Below are 8,224 nucleotides of genomic sequence, written 5' to 3' on the forward strand. Positions count from 1 at the left end.
TAGGTTCCTCCCAAGATGCCACCCGCTTCATTCAAGGTATGTCCTTCCATCTCTACATGGGATACAACCACATTCATATTGAATCAATTTGGACTGTCTGACTTTGGTTTACCTATTGCCTTGCAGTGTCTGGCAGCACTGTGTTCCTGTTAGAGCCACCAGCACAAGCACCAGACGATGCTGATCCAGTGAGTACTCCATCAAAGGCATACTGTAGGCCTGGCATGTCTTGTCTACTAGCTTCAATATGAATCCGATTAAATGTGATAGGGTGAAGGCCCCAGTGCAGCAGCAACAGCACATGATGGAGACGATGATGAGGAGGAGACCATCTCTCTGGATTCCAGAAGGCATGAGGTATCATGTTAAGACTGTGAAAGTACTATTTACTCTACAATGGTGAGGAGTCCTCATCAAAATCAAAAAATCTAATTTATTTTACAGGACCCAGATGCTATACAGTGGGAAAACCAGCCTGGCAACATAGTGCGTATTAATAAAAGGACACCACATCCTGCCAAATTCCAGCTGCGCTAATTGTATTGTGTTCACAGAGCTCACAAGCTATCAGAAAGTTGTATGGCAACCACCTCCGGCGCCAAATAGAACTGGCAGACATAGACATTCAGTACAAGAAGAAAAAGATGGAAAATCTTGCACTGGAGTCCGAAATAAAAAAGAGGACAATTAGGAAACTGGACCTTGAAATAAAAAAACTTGAGAGGGAGGTGAGATATGCCTTCAATGTACACTGTATGCTAACTGTAACACAAATGTATTAATCATTATTTTTCTTTCCTCCCCCAGCTCCAAGAAGATGACACAGCTCAAAATAAAAATTAGGTATATTCTCGTAAAGTCAAGTGAGCCATGACATATGAGCTCTTATTGTGAGCACACAGGACGGTGGCATCTTTCTAAGGTTTTTTTTATTTTCCCAGCAATCAGTACAACCAAGTCATCGTTATAAGGCATCGCCCTCTTTTGCCCACCCCCCCAGCACCAGGTGTGGCCACTAGCCTATATGAAGGCCCAAAATTGTGTGTTCCTTTCTGCTCTGACAATGGCATGCCCATTCGTGCGAGATGTGGTGGATGAAGAAGCACTTGTGCTGAGGAGAGCCTTCAGGCGAGAAAGGGTCTTCAGGGACCGGTTGGACCCACTGGCCTTCCCTGATGACCATCTATATGAAAGATACAGGTTTTCTGCAGATGGCATCAGGTATCTATGCAGACTACTGGGTCCCAGGATTAAGCACCGCACTGCACGGAGCCATGCACTGAGTGTGGAGCAAATGGTTTGTGTGGCCTTGCGCTTTTTTGCTAGTGGAGCCTTCCTGTACTCAGTGGGGGATGCAGAACAGCTGAACAAGGCCACAATTTGCCACACAATAAGGAGTGTGTGTCTGGCTATCAAAGCATTAGCAGATGTCTTCATCTCCTTCCCTGGCCACAGAAGACTCTGTGACATCAAAGAGGAGTTCTATAGGATTGCAGGTAAGAGGATCTACAAATTACAGGACAACTGTTAACACATAGTAGGATACTCATTACTTTGTGTGACCGGTTTCCCCAATGTCATTGGTGCAGTGGACTGCACACACATAAGGATAAAAGCCCCCTCAGGTGCCCATGAGGCCGATTTTGTGAATAGGAAATCCTTTCACAGCATTAATGTTCAGGTGAACATAACTTTTTGATATTGTCCATTGACGAACACTCTGCATTGCCAGTGATGTGCATTGATTGGTGTAATATTCCTCATCTTATGATTTCAGATGGTCTGCAATGCTGACTGTGTGATCAGCAATGTTGTGGCAAAATGGCCTGGCTCAGTCCATGACTCCAGAATCTTTCGGGCCTCTGAAATCTATCAGTGCCTATCACAAGGTAAGCCACACAACCCCTATTTATAACCATCATGGCTGTGTCAAGAATATCACTGTGTTTATGAGGTAGTAATGATGAGATTTTGTGTTGACAGGTGAATTCTCTGGTGTGTTGCTGGGAGACAGGGGGTATGGCTGCCAGCCTTTTCTCCTGACACCTTTCACAGACCCCCAGGAAGCACAGCAGGCCTACAACCATGCCCATGCCAGGACCAGGGCCAGAGTTGAAATGACCTTTGGCCTCCTGAAGGCACGCTTTCACTGCCTTCACAAATTAAGGGTCAGCCCTGTTAGGGCATGTGATATTACTGTGGCTTGTGCTGTCCTCCACAATGTGGCCTGCCTGAGGAAGGAGAGGGCCCCCAGAGTGCCACCAGCCATGGACTGGGACAATCCGGCAATCTTCCCTGATGACGACAGTGGTCGGCTGCTGAGGGACCAATATGTGTTGAATTATTTTAGTTAGTATGTGTGCTTTCAATTTTGGTTAAATATGTCCTGCGGTGGCAGAGGAATTTGGGTTTTTTTGGGTTCGTTTTTTTACGAATTTGGCCTCTTATGATGTTTGTGCGGTATACTGTGTGTAATACAAGGCTGCAGGGAGGCTACTGCATCCATTCATTTGTCTGTTCAGTTGATGTGTATGGATTTGTCCTGCATTTATTTTAGTGTGCAGACATGCAGGGTGTGTTATATACAGACCTTTGAATGTGTATGTATCATTTTGTATAATATGCTTGGATTCTGTGCTTTCCATCTTGTAGAGTCACTGTGACTTCAGTTTCGAAAGGAGCTGATGGTTTACCTGCTTTGTTTTGTCCTTATTCAATAAAGGAACATAATGTTACACATTGTGTTTTTATATTCATATGGAATGTGTATTTGTTTATATGACAGAGTACTAGGGCCACACTGAAGAAAAAGGATAAAGTCATAAATTTATGAGGCTGGTTCTTTCTGCAGAAAAGCTACATATTGTTTTTACAGTTTTGATACTTATGACAATGTGATACTTAATATTCTGGCACATCAGCATGTCTTTGTTTATGAAACCATACTGAAGTACAATTTCACGAAATGCCCCACATCTGTCATTTTAACAACTGTCCTCCTTTAAAACAACTGGTTACAATATTATGACTTGTGTTTTTTTCCCCTCTGTGGCCCTAATATTCTATCATTTTATATATAGCCTTATAGGGAAACTGTAAATTATCTAATGATAGCAACATCATCTAAAAATCATTTTTTATCCAAAATCATTGAAATTAATGATCACAAACGTTTAAATAATGACAGTGGGTCTAGTTATATGTGATAACAATGTATAGTGAGCAGTGAAATAACTATTGGTTTCCATTTGTGGTGACTGCTGACTGACATTAGGGATGAGATTAAATAGATCCTGGAATTTAGCCTGGTCTGGAGCAGGCTAGCTCCACAGAATAAATCTCCATGGTAATTTATACCATAACATATCCTCCTGCCCCCTATCCATCTTTAGTGCAACCGGATTACGGATCAATTGAGCCAGGATCACCAAGATATCCTGGCTTAATCCCTTATCCTAGTTTTGTGCAACAGGCCCCTGGAAGCACACAATGTCATGACTCGTGTTTTGTCCTTAATTTTATTTTAAATCATATGACCACAGGTCATAAACCTGAATTACAACAAACAAATAATGACAATATATTATTCAAATATAATAATGTAAATATTATTCAAATAATATAATAAATGTAAATAATGAAAATCAAATAAGCCTACAACACCATCAAAAATGTGGCTAATCAGGCTTAAACCAGCATTGACTACATCACCCAGAATGCCTAGCGGCAGAGGAGCATGCGCACAGCGACTCCGCCGTTGCCACGGATGCTGCCACAGGACACAGAACCCATGCCACCACATGCCTTGTCCAAAGGACCCACCCATGTACAAACGCAACACAACGCGGCGCTCCACCATGGATCACCGAACCAAACCACCGCTATCACCACCGCCACCAGAAACCAGCAGAGTGCTCTGAACAATCAGCACAACGCAAATGGCTGATAATGATAGCCTAATGCTATACAGCATCTGGGTCGCTGAGCTACCGCACCCAGCGAGCCACAAGTTACTCTCGGCCAACTAACACCGACACAGTGAGGTAAACGTTCAGTGCTCAAACATATAAGTGACTTAAACATTAATACTAGACTGTGAGTAGTTCGCAGTTACATACCAACGGGCTGTGTGCTCCTGATGATTGTCTGTCGTGAAATGATGACCAGGTGCCATAATTTAAGTCTCTAGTGAAGCTGCGCATGCGCACATAACGTAACATATCCGAGCATCTAAGAAACTTAAAGAAATCACTCATTCCCCATTTAATTGAACACATCAGACCCATTTGCTTCTCTTTTATCTATATATATATATATATATATATATATATATTTATTATTATTTTCTCTTTTTTCTTTTCCTGAGTGAGCTAGAAGTCTCAACAATTATATTATGTTCTGGCATGCCGACTACTAGCTCAGAAAAACTGTGGTATTAAAAAATATATTGTTCTAATGTCTTCAGAATTAGATTAAATCTGTTTAGAAAAGGCCTTTTTTCCGGGGCCCACAAATACGATGATAGATGGATGCAATGCGGTATTATAAAGGTGATTTTATTTTTTCACCCCCTGATCATAGTAAGGAGGTAGGCCTACTTTCTCACTGTGACTGGTCATAATCATGATTGAGTTAATTGAATGAAGGTGGAGGGTATTGTAACTTTTCTTCAAGTAAAAGGGGAGGGTCATATGGAAATATGTTTTAAGCTGGGGAGGGGTGTGCATCTCGAGTTGTACCCACCCTGCCCCAGTAATTTTTGGAAGGTGGTTTAAAACTATCATTTTGATTTCATGGATGGTCAGTCCTTGCATAGCCCATTTTATGAATTTGAGAATGGTTATATTTCCCCAGCCCCATTCTTAAGCTATTTACCTAAAAAGGTGGCGGTGTCCCCGCTTTGTTGTTGTTTGAACTGCAGATTGCCCCTTTAAGATCAGTGGATGACAGAGGAATATCTGGATTTTAAATATTCTCAAAATTACAATTTGAGATCAAGTCATTATTGAGATACATAGGCATACACAATCCATTTTTGAACATGTATGGTATTTAAGAGATTCCATTTGGTTGTTGAAAACAATTGCATCTGGAGTTCATTCAATCCCATTGTTTTTGTGCCCCAAATTTTTTTGGGCCTATATTGACTGTGACATTCCAAATACCGTCATTTGAAATCTAGGTCCTAGTTCTAGAGTCCAAAGCTAATGTGTCTTGTTTTGTCTGTCCCCTGCAGGTAGACTGGTGTCAGGATGAAGTGGCAGCTGCCACGGCTGTGTGGAGAAACATCTGTTCTTCAACATGTCTGTCCTGCAGCCAGTGGAGCAACTCTCTCTGGCGCAGCTGGAAATCAAGTTCCAGCCCCACAGGTCCTCAGTGTGTCCCTGTACAAGGTGCTGCGTGCAACCCTGAGGGGAGTGAGACACAAGGCCAACCGCAGGCTGGTGCTGTCCTAGTTGGCGCAGCAGGATCCAGAGCCTAATCCCTCACCCTGGACCTCACAACCCTGGCAGAGAACTGGCGTAAACCGGGTCGCACGGACTGGTACTGAAGCTGCAGCCATACCCTGACCACGGATACCTTCATGTCCCACCACCCGGGGGAACGCCGTCCCGTTCAGGCCGACCGTAACCCTCCCAGAGTTCCAGGCCTCACTGGTGGCTGTATCCCTGAACCCTCTGCAGTGCCGCTCTTGGCGGAAGAGGAGCACCGTCTACCTCCCGGTGACGCCCAGAAATGTGTGTAAACCCAGTCGCCTCTACATCGACTTCAAGGGCTGGCAGGACTGGACCATCACTCCGCAGAGCTACTGGCTAACTACTGCCACGCTGAGAGCCTGAACTGCACCAACCACGCCGTCCTGCAGACACTGGTACAGTCCCTGGACCCCCGCAGCACGCCCCAGCCCTGCAGTGTACCCATCCACCTGTCACGTGTCTCCATGCTCTACAACGACAACAACAACAACATAGTCCTATGCCACTACCAGGACATGGATGTGGATGAATGTGGCTGCAGATGAAATACATTAGGAGGTGTGAAAAGGGGATTTATATTACATTTAAGAATGGCTTGTTGGTGGAGTGGATTTTAGGAAAGTTTCATTTGCCATGTTTTTTTTTTCATCACTCATAAATAAAACCGATATATTCAGGGAGTCTCCTGCATTATTTAGACAGATGGTCTCTTCTCAGGTTAATACAGACACACCTTTCAGCTAACACAGAAGGTTCCGCTAGAAATTGACTTTATAGAACAGACATACAAGTTATCCCTCTCTGTCCTCTCTGTTTCACTCTGCAGGAAAAAAATAAATATACCCCCTAAGGTCGATGTCCTTGCCCCCGTGGAAATCGAAATAGCATTGTTTTTAAATCCCCTTAAATCTGTCAGTTTAAGCTAGAGATATCAGTTTTTTTTTGCATAGGATGCATCTCAATCCACCGCATCCTCCTATGTCGCACTTCCACATCTGCGGTGAAAGGTGACAGAGTTAGAGTGGTGCTTGTCAGTTCATGAGACATCCCCAAAATCGGTCTTCTCACAAAATCATCAGTAGCGTCCTAATGGTTTGGCCTACGTCAAAGGCTGCACTGACATCTAACAATACATCTCCAACTATCCTTTAATTATTCATTTATTTTTACCAATCATCAGTCATCTGAGTCAGTGCACTACAAGTTGAGTGCCCGTCTCTATATGCATGCTGAAAGTCACTAGCTAACCTGTTCTCTGAAAGATATCATTGTATTTGGTCAAACACAATCCTTTCCATAAGTTCACTAAGAACAGCCAGCTTGAAGTGGTTCAAAATTCAGTTCAGATGGACATTTTTTAAGTCTATGGGGATGTTCCTATGGAATTCCAATATTCATTTTGATTGAATTTGCTGTAGCGAATACACCATGAAATGATGCACCCTCATCAACTTCCCTACTGCCAAATTTCTTACACAATAGCAGGTTGACATGTGGCATGCCGTCTTGTCTCCTGAGGTTCAGGATTATGGTCCAAACTGAGCACTGACATCACCCAAAACAGTTACATTTGGCTCGTTACTCCAGCATTTTGGATTTGACATCAAATGTTTAATATGAGGCCACATTATAGAATGCCACCTTTTATTTTAGGGTATTTTCATATACATCTGTTTTACCGTTTAGAAATGAAAACACCTTATGTATTTGGACAACTTCACTTGTAGTGTATTAATGGTAGTAACCATTTACTTCCTTCAGCACACTACTACAACAGTGTGACTGTTTTGGAATAAAATGTTCATATATTTCCTTTAACATCCTCTGTGTTGTGTGCTTATTGTTTAACCATTGATATGTTCTAGGTCATTTTGAGACCTTAAGGAGCATCAGGTACTGCTGGAATGTCTACCAATGGCATGTCCATCTTTTTGTGAGAAATTACACTGGTCACTCAAAACATTTAAATAGCATTAAGAAAGTATGAATAGTCTTCAATTTAGATTAGGAACTGCAAAAATACTTTACTAATGATTTGTAAATAGTTTATAAGGACATTTATTAAACATCTTATGAATACTTTTATAAATCATTAATACATAAGCTATTTAGAAATGTGAGAATACCTAGATTACTAAATTTAACACATGTGGGAGTAATGAATAATAAATGGTGAGAAATGTGTAAATGCCTTACAAATGGTTTATTACTGAACACTATAATGTGTTACCCATGATTGCATATTCTTGCATTTTACCCTCAACTACTTACACAATACACCATTGAGATAGACTTGGACGTTATCTGATGTCATGCAATATTGTACATTTAAACTCTACCACACTTGATGAAGACGTTGTGTCCCAATTGAGCCATTAGAGGGAGATGTTAAACAACATATAGAATGAATCTTGACGTCCTCGGAATGTACTATTGGAATACTTACTTTTTATAATTAAATAACATGGAACAACCACAGACTTTGGCATTTGGAATTTAAAACCCTAAATGACTACAATGTCTTTTATAAAACAAGCTTATGCCTTCTTATGCCTTCTCCAAGTCATTCCATTCCAATCCATCCAAATCATTCTGTATCATCACCACATATATATATGATGACAACCCTGAGATAAGTAATGTCAGTGTATTGTTACATGAAAGAAGCAATTACAACAAATGTATTACAAAACATATCAAACCTATGTGTGTCATATTTAGGAATAAAAACATAGGAACTATGAACG

At 41.6% G+C, this 8,224-nt stretch overlaps 1 pseudogene across 1 annotated transcript; it reads left to right on the forward strand.

Annotated features, from left to right (window-relative positions):
* The first annotated feature begins 4,534 nt into the window (after positions 1–4,534).
* LOC311128789 (protein DVR-1-like) lies at positions 4,535–6,022 on the forward strand (annotated as a pseudogene). The gene is made up of 2 exons: positions 4,535–4,539; positions 5,259–6,022. The product of its transcript is annotated as a protein DVR-1-like (transcript).
* Positions 6,023–8,224: the final 2,202 nt, after the last annotated feature.

The sequence above is a fragment of the Coregonus lavaretus genome (genome assembly GCF_964263955.1).
Source record: "Coregonus lavaretus genome assembly, chromosome: 5".
In the NCBI taxonomy this organism is placed as follows: domain Eukaryota; kingdom Metazoa; phylum Chordata; class Actinopteri; order Salmoniformes; family Salmonidae; genus Coregonus; species Coregonus lavaretus.